At 39.4% G+C, this 18,991-nt stretch overlaps 1 protein-coding gene across 5 annotated transcripts in view; it reads right to left on the reverse strand.

Annotated features, from left to right (window-relative positions):
* The window catches only part of R3HDM2 (R3H domain containing 2), a 154,547-nt gene that overhangs the window by 121,681 nt on the left and 13,875 nt on the right, over positions 1 to 18,991 (reverse strand). For 2 of the 5 annotated variants that reach the window (XM_078076159.1, XM_078076162.1), the window contains exon 2: positions 3,543 to 3,617. The exons of the other annotated variants lie outside the window; for them this stretch is intronic. The gene's annotated coding sequence lies outside the window, so the exon portion shown is untranslated. The remainder of the gene's footprint in view (positions 1 to 3,542; positions 3,618 to 18,991) is intronic. 5 annotated transcript variants of the gene reach the window in all.

An 18,991-nucleotide genomic window follows, 5' to 3' on the forward strand; every position in this document is an offset into this window, starting at 1 on the left:
CAATTCATGATAATTCAAAAATTACACATGGATAAAAGATCCATTCAATGTACAAAATAAATGAATTTTAATGTCACTAAGTACAAAAGTTCATTAATATGGTTTCAGATTCTACACTGGAACTAATCTTTAAGGAACTACCACATGTTGAGTTTGGGTATAGTATCAAAGAATATCCAATTACCCAAAGATATTAAAATACTTCTCTGTTTTCCAACTACATATCTCTGAGGCTGGATTTTTTTTTTCAAATACTTCAACGAACATGACATATTGCAACAGACTGAATGCTGATGCAGATGAGAATGCAGCTATCTTCTATTAAGCCAGACATTAGAGATTTGCAAAAATGTAAAACCATGTCCCTCCTTCTCACTAAATCTTTTGTTTTAAAAAAGTTTTTCAGGGCACCTGGGTGGCTCAGTTGCTTAAGCGTCTGCCTTTGATTCAGGTCATGATCCCAGGGTCCTGGGATCGAATCCCACATGAGGCTCTCTGCTCAGCGGGGAACCTGCTTCTCTCTCTCCCTCTGCCTACTGTTCTGCCTACTTGTACTCTCTCTCTGTCAAATAAATAGGTAAAAATCTTAAAAAAAAAAAAAAAGTTTTTTTTTTTTTTTTTTAAAAAAAGGTTTTTTTCATTTAAAAAATGTGTTACAGGGGCGCCTGGGTGGCTCAGTCGTTGGGTGTCTGCCTTCGGCTCAGGTCGTGATCCCAGGGTCCTGGGATTGAGCCCTGCGTGGGGCACCCTGCTCGGCGGGAAGCCTGCTTCTCCCTCTCCCACTCCCCCTGCTTGTGTTCCCTCTCTCTGTCAAATAAATAAATAAAATCTTTTTTTTTTTTTTTTTTAAAGATTTTATTTATTTATTTATTTGAGAGAGAGAGATTGAGAGAGAGCACATGAGAGGGGGGAGGGTCAGAGGGAGAAGCAGACTCCCTGCCGAGCAGGGAGCCCGATGCGGGACTCGAACCAGGGACTCCAGGATCATGACCTGAGCCGAAGGCAGTCGCTTAACCAACTGAGCCACCCAGGCGCCCAATAAATAAAATCTTTTATAAATAAATAAATAAATAAAGTGTTACATACAGTAATATGTAAGGAACTTACTATTATTATAATGAATTAATAAATATTTAAATATTTTCCTAGTTTTGACTTCCAATACAGTAAATACTGGCAGATATAACCTACATAAATGAAAGTTCTTTGGCGTCTATAATAATTTTTCAAAGAATTGAGAGGTCAGAGACCAAAAAGTTTGCTAATTTAGAATTTCCCCTGCCCGTCTCGTGCTTCAAGGCCCTTAGAACTTAGGTAAAGTTAACCTGCTATATTTGCACATAGTGGAGAGCAAAGACTACACTCTTTCATAGGCACTCAATCAGTGGTGTGTTACAAGAAGGCTAAAACGTAATCTGATGCCTATGCCAAGTGCTCCACTATAAATACGCATGGATAAAAAAATTTCAAATTGGTTATTTTGTATATAGCCACCATAACCAAATCTTCTGTCTCAAATCTGGAATCAATTGCTAGTAGAATGTAAACTGCCAGGGACGCCTGGGTGGCTCAGTTGGTTAAGCAGCTGCCTTCGGCTTGGGTCATGACCTCAGGGTCCTGGGCTGGAGACCCGCATCGGGCTCCCTGCTACTCCCTCTCCCTCTCCTGGGGAGCCTGCCGCTCCCCCTGCTTGTACATTCTTGCTCTCTGTCAAATAAATAAATAAAATCTTTAAAAAAAAAATGTAAACTGCCTATATTCTTACTTTTTTAATGCCTATATTTTTAGAAGGCAATTTTACACTATGTTTAAAAATTATAAAAGTATACATTTTTAGCAATTTACCTTAATAGTTTATTATTCCAAATATGGAAAATGACATATGTACAAGGTTATTCATGAAGCACTCTTTGTAACTGCAAAAGACTGGGAAAAAAATCAAAATTCTCTTTAATAGGAGAATGATAAAATAAGCAGTACAAACATATCCTGTAATACTCTTTAGACATACACAAGAATAAGGAAATTCTTGTACTTACAGGTTATACTGCTAAGTAAAAAAAGCAAGACACAGAACCATTTTAGTAAAATGGGGGAAACAATATATATACATATTTACATATATGCTTATAAGAAGATAGGATGTGGGGCACCTGGGTGGCTCAGTTGGTTAAGCATCTGCCTTTGGCTCAGGTCATGATCTCAGGGTCCTGGGATCAAGCCCCACATAGGGCTCCCTGCCCAGTGGGGAGTCTGCTTCTCTCTCTCCCTCTGCTCCTCCCCTGGCTCGTGCTCTCTCTCTCTCTCTCAAATAAATAAAATCTTTAAAAAATGTTTAAATTAAATTTAAAAAAAAAGAACACAGGATGCACAAAAACTGGTAATAAACTGGTAATAATAGTTGCCTCTGGAAAGAGGAACTGACTAGTTTGGGCTATAGAAGCAAGAAGAAAACTTCACTCAGCTTTTTTCTATCCTTAGAATTTTGAACCATGTAAATGTAATACCAATTTAAAAAGTAAATCTAAAAATATGTAAAAATCTTCATTTCACAGAAGGAATATCTTTTTTTCCTCTAGCCTCAAAAAATATCAACTCCTAATTTTTAACTGTATGTTCAGGGCTGCCTAAACCAGGTAACTATAATTGACATAAAAATAAAAGATACCCACTATGAAGCCTTTGAATTAATGTGTTAAGTGGTTAACTAGTGATTTGGGGGTAAGGTCAGGATCTTCATCTTTTATCTCATATACTTCTGAATTATTTAAATTTCTTACAGTGAGTACATATTACTTTTGTAATTTGAAAAATGTCAAGATTGAAGACATTATATTAAAAAACCTATAGTTCTGGGGCACCTGGGTGGCTTAGTCAGTTAAGTGTCTGCCTTCGGCTCAGGTCATGATCCCAGGGTCCTGGGATCAAGTCCTGCATCGGGCTCTGTGCTCAGCGGGAAGCCTGCTTCTCCCTCTTCCACTCCCTCTACTTGTGTTCCCTCTCTTGCTGTGTCTCTCTCTGTCAAATAAATAAATAAAATCTTAAAAAAAAGAAAACCTAGTTCTGACTTTGAATTGAAAATACTGATATGAACTTGTGATACACTTTCTTAAAAAAAAAAAGCCACCTTATTTCCTAGCCTTGTTCACTGAAAACAGAAAGAAACAATGACCAACTCACTAAGCAATTAGTACCTCTTACACACAGAGTAGTCTCTAAACTTCATTTCCACAAAACAAAGAAGCTATCATAGGTAAGGGATCACATCAAAAAGACACTAGAGTCACAAAAAAAAAAAAAAAAAAGGCTAGAGCCAACCTGAAGAAGCTCCCATTTGCCAAGACGAAGCAATCAATGAGACATCAATACAGATAAAACTGTGATTGCTGAAACACATAAATAGGCTTAAATTGCAGTTTATGACAATTAAAAAAAAAAAAAACCCTTATCAATCACCTTTGCAGGATGTTAGTGAACAAAGTCATTATTTTGAAAACAGTAATAACTGTTAATTAAAAGAAAGACTCAAGCATTTGTCTCACCTTTCCTGTGCAAGATGTACCTCACAGTAACCAAACAGGTGATGGAGAGGATATCTCTTTATAAAAACATTCCAGCTAAAATAAATTAAGAAATGATAGAATTTGAGTATCACCATTTAAAACCCCCTAATGAAGTTCAATGAAGTAAAGGGGGTATAAACAATGATCATCAATGGCTGCTGACATCATAAAAATGAGACTAACAGACATCACACACCTCCTCCTAATAGAAGCGCACTATAAAGTATTCTAGCCAAAACAATGAATCTAAATCTGGTCAAATCTCTAGATGTAACTGCCAATTTGAAGAAAATACAGAGGAGAGAGAAACATGTTAAATGACACTAGTATGATGTTAATCACCAAATCCATCTGTGGGAAACTAATGAACAGATGACCCAGTCCTTCAACAAATAAACTGCAAAGAAAAAAAAGGGGGGGGGATTTTTAGATTAAGGGACTCTAAAAATATGGGTGCCTGGGTGGCTCAGATGGTTAAGCATCTGCCTTCGGCTCAGGTCATGATCCCAGGGTCCTGGGATCAAGTCCCACGTCAGGTTCCCTGCTCCGCAGAGAGCCTGCTTCTCCCTCTCCCTCTGCTGCTCCCCCTGCTTGTGCTCTCTCGCTCTCTCTGTCAGGTAAGTAAATAAAATCTTTAAAAAAAGAGAGAGACTCTAAAAATACATTGACCAACTACAAGGTATAGACTTTATTTGGATCCCATTTTTTTAAATTTGAATCCTGTTTTAAACATATAGTCTGTTTTAAAAACTTATGATACAGGGCGCCTGGGTGGCTCAGTCGGTTAAGCGACTGCCTTCGGCTCAGGTCATGATCCCAGGGTCCTGGGATCGAGTCCCGCATCGGGCTCCCTGCTCTGCGGGGAGCCTGCTTCTCCCTCTCCCACTCCCCCTGCTTGTGTTCCCTCTCTCACTGTGTCTCTCTCTGTCAAATAAATAAATAAAATCTTTAAAAAATAAATAAATAAAATAAATAAATAAAAACTTACGATACAATCAAGGAAATATGAACACCAGATATTTATATATTAAGAAATTACTGTTATTTTAGATGTACAAATAGTATTGGTATTATGTTTTTTAAAAGTCCCTATTTTTGGAGGAGAAGAATGAAGGGGGGGAAATCGGAGGGGGAGACGAACCATGAGAGACGATGGACTCTGAAAAACAAACTGAGGGTTCTAGAGGGGAGGGGGGTGGGAGGATGGGTTAGCCTGGGGATGGGTATTAAAGAGGGCACGTTCTGCATGGAGCACTGGGTGTTATGCACAAACAATGAATCATGGAACACTACATCTAAAACTAATGATGTAATGTATGGTGATTAACATAAGAATAAAAAATAAATACGTATACCATAAAAAAAAAGTCCCTATTTTTTAGAAATATATACTGAAATATTTATGGATGAAATGTCACAGATTTGATTCAAAACAATTAGGAAAGGGGGTTGGTAGGAGCATAGATGAAACCATGTTAGCAATAAGCTGATAACTGTATATGGGGGTTCATTTTACTATTCCCACTGCTTTTGGATGTTTGGAATTTTTCATAATAAAGTTTTTTAGAAAGCAAATTTCAGGGCGCCTAGGTGGCTCAGTCAGTTAAACATCTAACTCTTGGTTTCAGCTCAGGTCAAGAGTTGTGGGATTGAGCCCATCATCGGCTCTACACTTAATGGGGAGTCTGCTTAAGGATTCTCTCCCTCTGCCCTTCCCTCCCACTCTGTCAAATCTTTTTTTTTTTAAGATTTTATTTATTTGAGAGAGAGAGAGAGTGTGTGTGCACAAGCAGGGGGAGAGGCAAAGGAAGAGGGAGAAGCAGGCTCCCCACTGAGCAGGGAGCTGGATGCAGGGCTCAATCCCAGACCCTTGAGATCATGACCTAAGCCAAAGGCAGATGCTTAACCAACTGAGCCACCCAGGCACCCCTCAAATAAATCATCTTTTAAAAAAATTTTTTTTAAATAAAGAATAAAAGGCAAATCCCAAAAACAAAAAATATGTATATATGAAATACAACCAGTGAAATGAAATTTGGATAGTAATCTTCTATTGAAGTCCAGTTCAATACCTACCTCTTTCCCTACCTTTCTGTACTGGTTTCTCTCTTTCCTTCTGTGTTTCTTTGTACTAAACAATTAGACTCAACTAAATTATACTGCATTCTGTTTTATATTACAGAATCTAATCCATTATATCTACTGTTGTTTTGATCATCAAATGTTCATGTTTTATCTCCACAGCCAGCCAGTAAGGTCCTTTAACACACACAAAAATTTTAGATTCCACAGCCCTAGAATGACGCTAAACATTCTAATAGTCCTAAGTACCTTATGTGACACTCAAGTTGTCTCCGGAAAACCCTAGGACCTATGAAAAAATGGAATATTCTTCTTTGTCAACCTAAGGGCCACTTTGTGGTAAAATTAAGTTTTTATTCTAGTAAAAGCACATAATACTTTCTTCAAATTTTACAGGGATCCCTTTTGTGACATCAAAATGCTGTTTCTAGCAAGTTTAGGCAAGATAATAAGCACAAGCTTTTCCTCCCAGAATTCAAATGGGCATATATTTATACTCTTTCAAAGAAACAGAATTATATATTACTAAGGGTTTTTTTTCTTAAAGATTTTATATATTTATTTGAGAAAGAGAGCGCAGCAAGCAAGAGAAAGAGAGCACGAGCAGGGGGAGGGGCAGAGGAAGAGGGATAAGCAGACACACACACACCCCCTCCTCCCCCCCTCCCCCTGCCAAGGGGGACCCCAACTCAAGGCAATCCCAGGACCTTGGAATCATGAGCTGAGCAGAAGGCAAACACTTAACCAACTGAGCCACCCAGTGGCTATATATTACTAGGTTTAAATACAAATTTTCTTAGTTAAGTGATTGGTTAAATATGCTGAAGTTATTTAATAAAACTTCAGCTGCAATATAAAAAGAGAGCTTACCCCAAAAAATAGTCTCAAAGCCCAGGAAACAAAGAACTCACTACCTAACTGGAGACTAATCAAGAGTGCTAGAAAATAAATCTATTGGAGTACTTACAAGTTTTGAGTTGAGTACTTACAAGCTTTATCATTTTTGTTTTTTAAAGATTTTATTTATTTTTGACAGAGAAGAGTGTGTACAAGCAGGGGAAGCAGCAGGCAGAGGGAGAGGGAGAAGCAGGCTCTCTGCTCAGCAGGAAGCCCGATGTGGGGCTTGATCCCAGCACCCTGGGAACATGACCTGAGCCGAAGGCAGATCCTTAACCATCTGAGCCACCCAGGCACCCCTACAGCACCTTTATCATTTTAATAAATGTTTTTAAATAACTGATTTTCCCTCTAATTATAAAAGAAATCCATGTTCTTTTTTAAATAGAGATAAGCAAGGACACCTGGGTGGCTCAGTCGGTGAAGCGTCTGCCTTCAGCTCAGGTCATGATCCCAGGGTCCTGGGATTGAGCCCTGTAACAAGCCCCACAACAAGCCCCGCATCCAGCTCCCTGCTTGGCAGGGAGTCTGCTTTTCCCTCTGCCCCCCCACCCCCGCTCTCTCTTGTCAAATAAATAAATAAAATCTTAAAGATAGATAGATAGATATAAGCAAAAAGAAAATAAAAACCAGGGTGCCTGGGTGGCTGTCGGTTGGGGATCTTCCTCCAGCTTGGGTCATGATCCCAGGGTCCTGGGATTGAGCCCTACATGGAGCTCCCTGCTCATCTGGGAGCCTGCTTCTCCCTCTCCCTCTGTCCCTCCCCCCTGCTCGTGTTCAATCTCTCTCTCTCAAATAGATAAATAAAATCTTAGAAAGAAAGAAAGAAAAGAAAAGAAAAAGAAAAACCATCCTGCTACCTCCTTCATAACATTTTGTCTCAATAAATAGTAAATTCTTTGGGGGCAGCTCATTTCCCCAAGGAACAAGATCACTCACATCTAGAATTCATCTATGGAAGCCCCAGCAGAAAGGGAGGGGGAAAAAAGCACACAGGCTTAATCCAACAAGAGTAGTATACGGATTTGTTGTCAATTTTTTTATATTTCGCCATTTGTATAAATCTAGGGTCAGAAAAAAACATATATTCCATTTGTATGGGTTTTTCTTGGTTTATAATAATTTTATTGGCATTTTCCCAGCATCCTTAAAATGTCTTACTATAGTAGCAACAAAGTCCTACATTTCCAATTGCCAAATCAGGTAGTAAACACATCATATTCACTCTATATGTAAAATCTTACTCTATTTTAACTTATATTTAAAATAGTTACTTAAAATAACCATTCCTTTTATTTCCTATTTCTTTTATTGAAGTCCTACCAACTCCATCGACAGATTTTCACATTTCATGTACAGTTAAACATACATGGAATTAGTTTCTCCTCAAAATATCCCACGAATCAGAAGACATGAACAGACATTTCTGCAAAGAAGACATACAAATGGCCAACAGACACATGAAAAAGTGTTCAACATTACTCGGCATCAGGGAAATACAAATCAAAACCTCAATGAGATACCACCTCACACCAGTCAGAATGGCTAAAATTAACAAGTCAGGAAACGACAGATGTTGGCGAGGATGTGGAGAAAGGGGAACCCTCCTACACTGTTGGTGGGAATGCAAGCTGGTGCAGCCACTCACAAATCCATATATTACTCTTGTTGAATTAAGCCTGTGTGCTTTTTTTCCCCCTCCCTTCCTGCTGGGGCTTCCATAGATGAATTCTAGAAGTGAGGGACCTTGTTCCTTGGGGAAATGAGCTGCCCTCAAAGAATTTACTATTTATTGAGACAAAATGTTATAAAGGAGGTAGCAGGATGATTTTTTTTCTTTTCTTCTCTTTTCTTTTCTTTCTCCAAAACAGTATGGAGGTTCCTCAAAAAGTTGAAAATAGAGCTACCCTATAACCCAGCAATTGCACTACTGGGTATTTACCCCAAAGATACAAATATAGTGATCCGAAGGGGTACATGCACCCCAATGTTTATAGCGGCAATGTCCACAATAGCCAAACTATGGAAAGAACCTAGATGTCCATCAACAAATGAATGGATAAAAAAGATGTGGTATATACACACACACACACACACACACACACACACACACACACACACAAAACGGAATATTATGCAGCCATCAAAAAATGAAATCTTGCCATATGCAACAACGTATTGCATAGGGTATTATGCTAAGTGAAATAAGTCAATCAGAGAACGACAAGTATCATATGATCTCACTGATACGAGGAATTTGAGAAACAAGACAGATGATCATAGGGGAAGGGAGGAAAAAATGAAACAAGATGAAACCAGAGAGGGAGACAAACCATAAGAGAGTTTTTTTTTAAGATTTTATTTATTTATTTGACAGAGAGAGAGATAGCGAGAGCAGGAACACAAGCAGGGGGAGCGGGAGAGGGAGAAGCAGGCTTCCTGCCGAGCAGGGAGCCCGATGTGGGACTCGATCCCAGGACCCTGGGATCATGACCTGAGCTGAAGGCAGACGCTTAACGACTGAGCCACCCAGGCGCCCACCATAAGAGAGTCTTTTTTTTTTTTTTTTTTAAAGATTTTATTTATTTATTTGACAGAGAGAGACACAGCGAGAGAGGGAACACAAGCAGGGGGAGTGGGAGAGGGAGAAGCAGGCTTCCAGCCGAGCAGGGAGCCTGATGTGGGGCTCGATCCCAGGACCCTGGGATCATGACCTGAGCTGAAGGCAGTCGCTTAATGACTGAGCCACCCAGGCGCCCCCACCATAAGAGAGTCTTAATCTCAGGAAACAAACTGAGGGTTGCTGGAGTGGAGGGGGGTGGGAGGGATGGGGTAACTGGGTGATGGACATTGGGGAGGGTATGTGCTATGGTGAGCACTGTGAATTGTGTAAGACTGATGAACCACAGACCTGTACCTTTGAAACAAATAATACATTATATGTTAAAAAAAAAAAAAAAAAAAAGAAGATAGTAGGAAGGGAAAAATGAAGTGGGGGAAATCGGAGGGGGAGACAAACCATGAAACACTATGGACTCTAAGAAACAAACTGAGGGTTTTAGAGGGGAGGGGGCTGGGGGGATGGGTTAGCCTGGTGATGGGTATTAAAGAGGGCACATATTGCATGGAGCACTGGGTGTTATATGCAAACAATGAATCATGGAACACTACATCAAAAACTAATGATGTAATGTATGGTGACTAACATAACATAATAAAATAAAATTATAAAAAAAAATATCCCACACGGATGCCTGGGTGGCTCAGTAGGTTAAGCGTCTGCCTTTGGCTCAGGTCATGATCCCAGGGTCCTGGGATCGAGTCCCGCATTGGGCTCCCTGCTCAGCTGGAAGCCTGTTTCTCCCTCTGCTGCTCCTCCTGCTTGTGCTCTCTCTCGCTATGTCAAATAAATAAATAAAATCTTTAAAAAAAAAAAATCCCACAAAATTCTGAATTCACACACATGCAAAACAATTCCATGCCCTAAAATTCACCTGCAAGTACCTAAATATAATGCTCACCTGATCTCTAGCTCAGACATAATGCCCCATCCATCCAGGTAAAGTATTAAGAACTGTACTTATCAAGCGTAATTTGGGAGACAGTAAGGAAAGAATAGTGAGTAGCTTCAGCAATTCAGCTAGGAGGGAAAAAATTATCCCTTCCACACCCAGAGCCTAAACTCTAACAAGTTTTCAGCAACAGTCAAAATTCTCAGAACAGTCCTGACTTTTCACTGGACTCTGTCTTAATTAAGTAGTCTGAGTGACAGTGCAAAAATTAATTTGAAGCTACCTTTCCTCTTCTTTACTCCGAAAAGCTGAATATTGTCTGTCTTGACTATTAAAATCCCCAGAGATTTCAATTCTGCAGGAGCTCTACATGGTTCTAAATTTAGACAAGTAATAGAAATAGTTGGAAGGCAATTCATTTTAATATCTGAACTTTTATGTTGCCAGGCAGCTAATTTCTTAAGTAATCTTAGAGCAGTCATCCGCATAAAAGAATAAATATATAAGCCATATAATCACTGATAGGCTCATAATGGTGTTAATTAAAATATTATCTGTAACTTCTGGACATGACCTACACCCCCCTCCCTCCCCAAAACAGGCTGTATTTCCTCCACAAGGAAAACGGGATTTTAAATACTTCAACAGAACATATTAATAGCACATCATCACTTTCCTTACAGCTTATTTGTTTCCACATCAATGGAACATATAGATAGGTTTAATGGGTTTTACCTTCACTGACATATCCCATTTCACGTAGAGTCCTAGAGCAGGATGTTCTCAAGTTCTTGGACCATAAGTGATTAGGGCATACTAGATCCCAATTCTAAGGCTATTTTGGATTCTCTAAAACATCAGACCTCATAAGGAGCCACAGAACCATACTCCAAAAGAAATGTTCAATACAGGGGCGCCTGGGTGGCTCAGTCTGTTGGGCGTCTGCCTTCAGCTCCGGTTGTGGTCTCAGGGCCCTGGGATGGAGCCCCGCATCGGGCTCCTTGCTCAGTGGGGAGCCTGCTTCTCCCTCTGCCTGCCGCTCCCACCCTGCTTGTGCTCTCTCTGACAGATAAACAAAATTTTTTTTAAAATATTCAATATAATAAATACCCTAACCATGTCAGTTTTCCTAGACTGTACTCAAAGTCCAATTGTAAAATATATATACAGGTGAATGCAAAGTTCAGGTTCAAAGCACTAAGTATGAAAGGCCTGGTTTGGAGTTTTCCTATCCAAGGACATTTTAATTCAGACAGCAGAAGATACAGAGGGAAACAACTTTTAAGTGGCTGAACTACAGGAAGAAAAGATCTGGATTACATGAGAGTAAGAAGGATATGAAAACTTATTTTCACCTTCACACCAAGTTAGGAAAAAAAAAACAATACAATGCCAATTTTCTGCACAATACCTTGCCTCCCATGGCAAATCATCAGATCTGCCTCTAACAGACTTCATTCTGAGTTTAGACACTTTATTATCAGGTACATTTGGGAAGACACAGAAGGGTCTCAGATCTGGAATCCAATTTTTTTTTTTTATTGGAAATAACTGATGGGGCGCCTGGGTGGCTCAGTCGTTAAGTGTCTGCCTTCGGCTTGGGTCATGATCCCGGGGTCCTGGGATCAAGCCCCGCATCGGGCTCCCTGCTCAGCGGGAAGCCTGCTTCTCCCTCTCCCACTCCCCCTGCTTGTGTTCCCTCTGTTGCTGTGTCTCTGTCAAATAAATAAATAAAATCTTAAAAAAAAAAAAAAGAAAGAACTGATACCACAAAGATAGCAAAGAATAATTAAGAAAAGGAAGTCATTCCCCTTTTAAGGAATCATTTGCCACTAAAGGAATCAGGGTTCCTTGCAGAAATGATTGATTCCAGTTCTGAAGCAAGTGAAGTACAAAGTGAGCCCAAAACACCTTGTAGTGCCAGAGTGTAAGGAAGTCCTCAAAGCCTGCCTGGGTCATGTCAAAAGGACACAGGAGTCAGTTTGATGGGGCTCCCACTGACCAAATTTACAACTGCTATTTTTTCAAGTTTATTTATTTTCGTAATCTCTACACCCAATGTGGGGCTCAAACTCACAACCCCAAGATTAAGAGTTGCTCACACTTCTGACCAAGCCAGTCAGGTGCCCCACTGTATTTTTAATACTGAATATTGTCAGTATTTTTGACAGCAGTGAATTTTAACATAATGGATTCTTTTAAAATACTCAATCTACACTGATCCTCAAAAACAAAAAAAGAGGGAGGAAAAGTAAAGCTCTTCTTTTTAGAACACCACCAACTAGAAAATGTAGAAGTAATGAGAGAATCAACATTTTCCAACCACCAATGTCATAACCAATATAGGCAAGGATCATAAGTGCATGTTAATACCACTGGGTAAAACATTAAGGAACAGGGCGCCTGGGTGGCTCAGTTGGTTAAGCGACTGCCTTCGGCTCGGGTCATGATCCTGGAGTCCCGGGATCGAGTCCCACATCGGGCTCCCTGCTCAGCGGGGAGTCTGCTTCTCCCTCTGACCCTCCTCCCTCTCATGCTCTCTGTCTCTCACTGTCTCTCTCGCAAATAAAAAAAAAAAAAAAAAAAAAAAATTAAGGAACAGAAAAGTCACACATTTTTGAAAGTATCATCCCACAGACTGTTTCTTAATTACAAAGTGAAAAAAGTACCTTTACAAAGAAGAAATGCAGCTGACATCAACTTAACTAAGTTATCAAACTTTTTATCACCAACAATGGGACAAAGGGACATTATGTACACAGAGACACATACAACATCTTCTCGTCAAAAATGTTTAACCTAAATCTAATCATGACAAATTCAAACTGTAAAACATTCTTCAACATAACTACCCTGGACTCTACAAAAATATCAATTACATGAAAAACAAAAAAAGGAGGAAGAGAACTGCTCTGAATTAAAAGACTGGGAAAAAAATGACCGTTAAATGCCAACACACGACCCTTGAATAAATCCAGGATTGGAAGGAAAGCTATAAAGCAATATCTCAATTGTTGAGATAATTGAGGAAATTTGAGTATAGACTATACATAATTATAATATCACTAAAATATTTTGAATGTGATAATGAGTTTTATAATACTATTGTGGTGATATAGGAAAACAACTTTAAGCAATATTTGCTTAAGAAATTTGGGGGTGGGGGTCCCTTGGTGGCTCAGTTGGTTAAGCGTCTGCCTCCGGCTCAGATCATGATCTCAGGGTCCTGGGATCGAGCCCCCCAGTGAGCTCCCTGCTCAGTGGGGAATCTGCCTCTCCTCTCCCTCTGCCCCTCCCCCTGCCCCTCGCACACACTCTAAAAAAAAAAAAAAAAAGAAAAAAAAAAGAGTTCCCTTTTCTCCACATCCTAGTCAACAGTTGTTAGCTTATCTTTTTGACGATAGCCATTTTAACTATAGTATGAAGTGATATCTGTGATTTTGATTTGCATTCCCCTGATGATTAATGATGTTGAGCACCTTGTCATGTACATACTGGCCATCTGTGCATCTCCTTTAAAAAAAAGGTCTGTTCAGTTCCTCTGCCCATTTTTAAATCACGTTGTGTTTTTCCTATTGAGATATATGAATTCTTCATATATTTGAGGATATTAACCCCTTATTGGATATAGGATTTACAAAATTTTTCTCCCATTCAGGTTATTTGTTCATTTTGTTGACAGTTTCCCTTGCTGTGCAAAGGCTTTTTATTTTTTTAATTATTTTTTTTAAAGATTTTATTTATTTATTTGACAGAGAGAGACACAGCGAGAGAGGGAACACAAGCAGGGGGAGTGGGAGAGGGAGAAGCAGGCTTCCCACGGAGCAGGGAGCCCGATGCGGGGCTTGATCCCAGGACCCTGGGATCATGACCTGAGCCAAAGACAGACGCTTAATGACTGAGCCACCCAGGTGCCCCTTTTTAATTATTTTTAAAATAATTTCTATGCCCAACATGGTGCTCAATCTCATGACCTGGAGATCAAGAGTCACATGCTCTATTGACTGAGCCAGCCAGGCACTCCCCCACCCCCGTGCAAAAGCTTTTTAGTTTGATGTAGTTCCACTTGTATATTTTTGCTCTTACCTTTGTTTTTGGTGTCAAATTCAAAAAAATCATCACAAATACAGATGTCAAGGAGCTTACTGCCAATGTTTTCCTCTAAGAGTTTCATGGCTTCAAGTCTGTTTCCAAGTCTTTAATTCATTTTTTAATTTTTATGGATAATGTAAGATAGTTGTCCAGTCTACCCAACCCCATTTATTGAAGAGACTATCCTTTCCCCGTTGTATATTCTTGGCTGCTTTATCACAAATTAATTGGCCATATATGCCTGGGTTTGTTTCTGGGCTCTCTATTCTGTTCCATCAATCTATGTTATCTGTTTTCATGCCATTACCACACAGTTTTGAATATTATAATATAGTAATATAGTGAAGTCAAGAAATGTGATGCGTCCAGTTTTGGTCCTCTTTCTCAAGACTTCTTTGGCTATTCAGGGTCTTTTGTGGTTACGTACAAATTTTAGGATTGTTTGTTTTCTGTGAAAAATGCCATTGGAATCAGGATAGGGATTACATTGAATCTACAGATTGCTTTGGGTAGTATGGACAGTTTAATATTAATTCTTCCAATCCATGAGCATAGACTATCTTTCCATTTATTTGTATCTTCAATTTATTTCATCAATGTCTTAGAATTTTCAGTGTAGAGGTCCTTCACCTCCTTTGTTAAATTTATTCCTAGGTTTTTAAATGATTTTATTTATTTATTTGACAGAGAGAGACACAGCGAGAGAGGGAACACAAGCAGGGGGAGTGAGAGAGGGAGAAGCAGGCTTCCCATGGGGCAGGGAGCCCGACACGGGCCCGATCCCAGGACCCTGGGATCATGACCTGAGCCAAAGACAGACGCTTAATGACTGAGCCACCCAGGCACCCCTATTCCTAGGTATTTTATTATTTTTGATGCAATTGTAAATAAGACTATTTTCTTAGTATCTTTCTGATAGTTCATTATTAGTATTTAGAAACACAACTGACTTTTGTATATTGATTTTGTATCCTGCAACTTTACTGAATGCATTTACTAATTCTAACTTTTTTTTGGTGTTTAAGGTCTTCTACATAAAATGTCATACGCAGAAAGTGACAGTTTTACTTCTTCCTTTCTGATTTGGATGCCATTTATTTCTTTTTCTTGCTCAACTGCTCTACTTAGAACTTCTAATACTATGCTGAATAAAGTGGCAAAGAAGGCACACAGTCGGTTAAGCATCGGACTCCGGGTTTCAGCTCAGATCGTGATCTCGCAGTCATGGGATCCAGCCCTGCGCCGCACTCCGTGCTCAGTCTGCTTCAGATTCTCATTCTCTCCCCCTCTGCTCTTTCCCCTGCTCGCTCGATCTCTCTAAAATAAATAAAATCTTTAAAATAAAAAGAAACAGATCTAAAACTAATGATGTAATGTATGGGGATTAACATAACAATAAAAAATTTTTTTTAAAAAATAAATAAAATAAAATAAAATAAAATAAAAAGAAATAGGGATGCCTGGGTGGCGCAGTTGGTTAGGCATCTGCCTTCGGCTCAGGTCATGATTCCAGGGTCTTGGGATCGAATCCCACATTGGGCTCTTTGCTCAGCAGGGAGCCTGCTTCTCCCTCTACCTGCTGCTCCCCCTGCTTGCTGTCTCTCTCTCTCTCTCATTCTCTGACAAATAAATAAATAAAATCTTTAAAAAAATAAATGAATAAAAATTAAAAGGTGGCAAAGAAAAGCTTTCAGCTATTCACTGTTCAGTATAAGCTGTGGGCTTGTAATATATGGCCTTCATTATGTTGAGGTGCATTCTCTCCGTATCCACTTTATTGAGTTTTTATCATAAATGGATGTCAAACTTTGTCAAATGCTTTTTCTGCATTTATTTAGATGATCATGTTTCTTAGCTTTCATTTTGTTAAAGTGGTATATCACACTGACTGATTTGCAGATGTTGAACCATTCTTGCATCCCTGGAATAAATCCAACTTGATTACGGTATATAATCCTTTTAATGTATTGTTGAATTCAGTTTGCTAATATTTTGTTGAGGATTTTTGCATACATGTTCATTGGGGATACTGACTTGTAATTTTCTTTTCTTATACTTCCACTGTCTGGCTTTGGTATCAGGGTTATGCTAGCCTCTGAAAATAAGTTTGGAAGTGTTCCCTCCTATTTTTTTGAATAGTTTGAGAAAGACTGGTATTAATTCTTCTTTAACTGTTTCACAGAATTCACCAGTGACACCATCTGGTCCTGGACTTTTGTTTCTTGGGAGGTTTTTGATTACTGGTTCAATCTCCTTACCAGGATTGGGTCTGTTCAGATTTTATTTCATGATTGTCTTGTTAGGTTGTATGTTTCTAGGAATTTATCCACTTCTTCTAGGTTGTCCAATTTGTTGGAATATAATTGTTTGTAGTATTTCTTAGGATCCTTTATTTTTTTGTAGTATCGGTTGTAACGTCTTCTCTTTCACTTCTGATTTTGAGTCTTCTCTCTTTTCTTCTTGGCAAGCCTAACTAAAGGTTTGTCTATTTTATCTTTTCAAACAACCAGCTCTTTGTTTCATTGATCTTTTCTATCATCTTTTTTAGTCTCTATTTATTTCTGCTCTGATCTCTGTTATTTCCTTCCTTCCACTAACTTTGGGCTTAATTCTTCTTTTTCTAGTTTCCTTTTTTTTTTCCCCTTTTGGTGGGCAGCAAAGTTTATTGAGCAATAGTAAAATGATAGTACAAAGCTCCCAAAGAGGGAGGGGACCCGAGAGAGTTATCCTTTTTCTAGTTTCTTGAGGTATAAAGTTAGTTATTTGACATCTCTCTTGTTTCTTAATGTAGGCATTTCTCACTATCAACTTCCATTTTAGAACTGCTTTTGCTGCATCCCATAGGTGTAGTATTTTGTGTACTGTATTTCCATTTTCATTTGTCTCTGGGTTTTTTTTTATTTTTCTTGATTTCTTCTCTGACCCAATGGTTGTTCAATAAATAGCATGTTGTTCAACCTCTACATATTTGTGAATCTCCCAGTTTTCTTTTTTTTTTTAAAGATTTTATTTATTTGACAGAGAGAGAGAGAGGGAGAGCGTGCGCAAGCGCACAAGCAGGGGAAGCAACAGAGGGAGAGGGAGGAGGAGGCTCTTCACTGAGCAGGGAGCCCAACGCAGGGCTCAATCCCAGGACCCTGGGATCATGACCTGAGCCGAAGGCAGACACTTAACTGACTGAGCCACCCAGGTGCCCCTCCCAGTTTTCTTCTTGTAATTGATTTCTAGTTTCATACCATTGTAGCTGGGAAAGATTCTTGATATGATTTCTATCTTCTTAAATTTATTAAGACTTGTTTTGTGGCTTAACATATCTATCCTAAGAATATTCTGTGAGTACTTGAGAAGAATGTTTTTTCTCTTGATTTTGGATGGAATGTTCTGTGTATATCTGTTAAGTCCATCTGTTCTAACATGTCACTTAAGGGAATGTTTCCTTATTGATTTTGTTTGGATGCTCTATCCCTTGATAAAAGTGGGATATTAAAGTCCCCTATTGGGGCGCCTGGGTGGCTCAGTCATTAAGTGTCTGCCTTCGGCTCAGGTCATGATCTCAGGGTCCTGGGATCGAGCCCCGCATCGGGCTCCCGGAGCCTGCTTCTCCCTCTCTCTCTCTCCCTGCTTGTGTTCCCTCTCTTGCTGTGTCTCTCTCTGTCAGATAAATAAATAAAATCTTAAAAAAAAATAAAGTTCCCTATTATTGTATTGCTATTTCTCCCTTTCTCTGTTAATATTTGCTTTATATATTTAGGTGCTCCCAAAACCTACCCCTTTCTTATTTCAATTAACAATACCATCCATTCACCTAAGACAGAAACTGAGAGTCATTTATTCACAATTCCTTTCCTCTCCTCCCACATTTAACCAATTCCCAAATTTTAGCACCATCTCCTTGATCCATCTGATCTTCTCAGCTCCTATCCCCTCTTCTCTGCTTCTATCACTTCTGGGCAAAGAGTTTAGTTAATGGGGCAAGACCTCCAGAGCTCTTTTTTGCCTCCCACAGAGCAGCCAGCTATGTTCCTAACAGTACCTGCTCTATTGGCCTCTATCCCTGAATAACTAAAAGCCTCTGACCTACCCCTGATGGACATGTAGCACAAACGAGAAATAAATTGTTGTTTCAAGCTACTGAGAGTGGGGGTTTGTTTCTTACCCAGCATATCCTGGTCTATCTGGATTTCAACTTCTTCTGCGTGGACTACTACACCAGCCTCCTAACCAGTGTCTCCCCCTCTACGCTATATCCCCTATAAATATTTCTCCAAATTGCTATCAGAGTTACTCTTATAAAACAAACATTTTTATGACTAAAATCTTCCAGGACGCCTGGGTGGGTCAGTCGGTTGAGCATCCGACTCTTAGCGTCAGCTCAGGTCATGATGATCTCATGGGTTGTGGGATCAACCCCAAGTCAGGCTCTGCGCACAGGGAGTCTGCTTGAAGATTCTCTCCCTCTGCCCCTCCCCCCGCTCGTATGCTCTCCCTCTCTCTCTCTCTCAAATGAATAAATCCTTAAAAAAAATCTTCAGAGATTTCTCTTTGCCTCAAAATATTCCAAATTCCTTAATATAGCTCTTAAGGTCTACCATAAAATCAGGCTCTCTATATATCCTCTCCAGCTATTCAAAATAGTGCTATATCTCCATACATACCTTATTCTTTAATATTCCTAGGTCTTTGCTCAGACTATTCTATCTACTTAAAATGCCTTCCCACCCTCACGCCACCTCCCCCACCTTTGCCTGCCTAGCCATATAAGACCCATAGTCAGCTATCCCTCCCATTCTCTCAACAGCTATTCAAATTTGGCTTCTCTTTTCAAGGCCCCTATTTTTTTTTCAA

The sequence above is a fragment of the Halichoerus grypus genome, chromosome 6, assembly GCF_964656455.1.
Source record: "Halichoerus grypus chromosome 6, mHalGry1.hap1.1, whole genome shotgun sequence".
Taxonomy (NCBI): Eukaryota; Metazoa; Chordata; class Mammalia; order Carnivora; family Phocidae; genus Halichoerus; species Halichoerus grypus.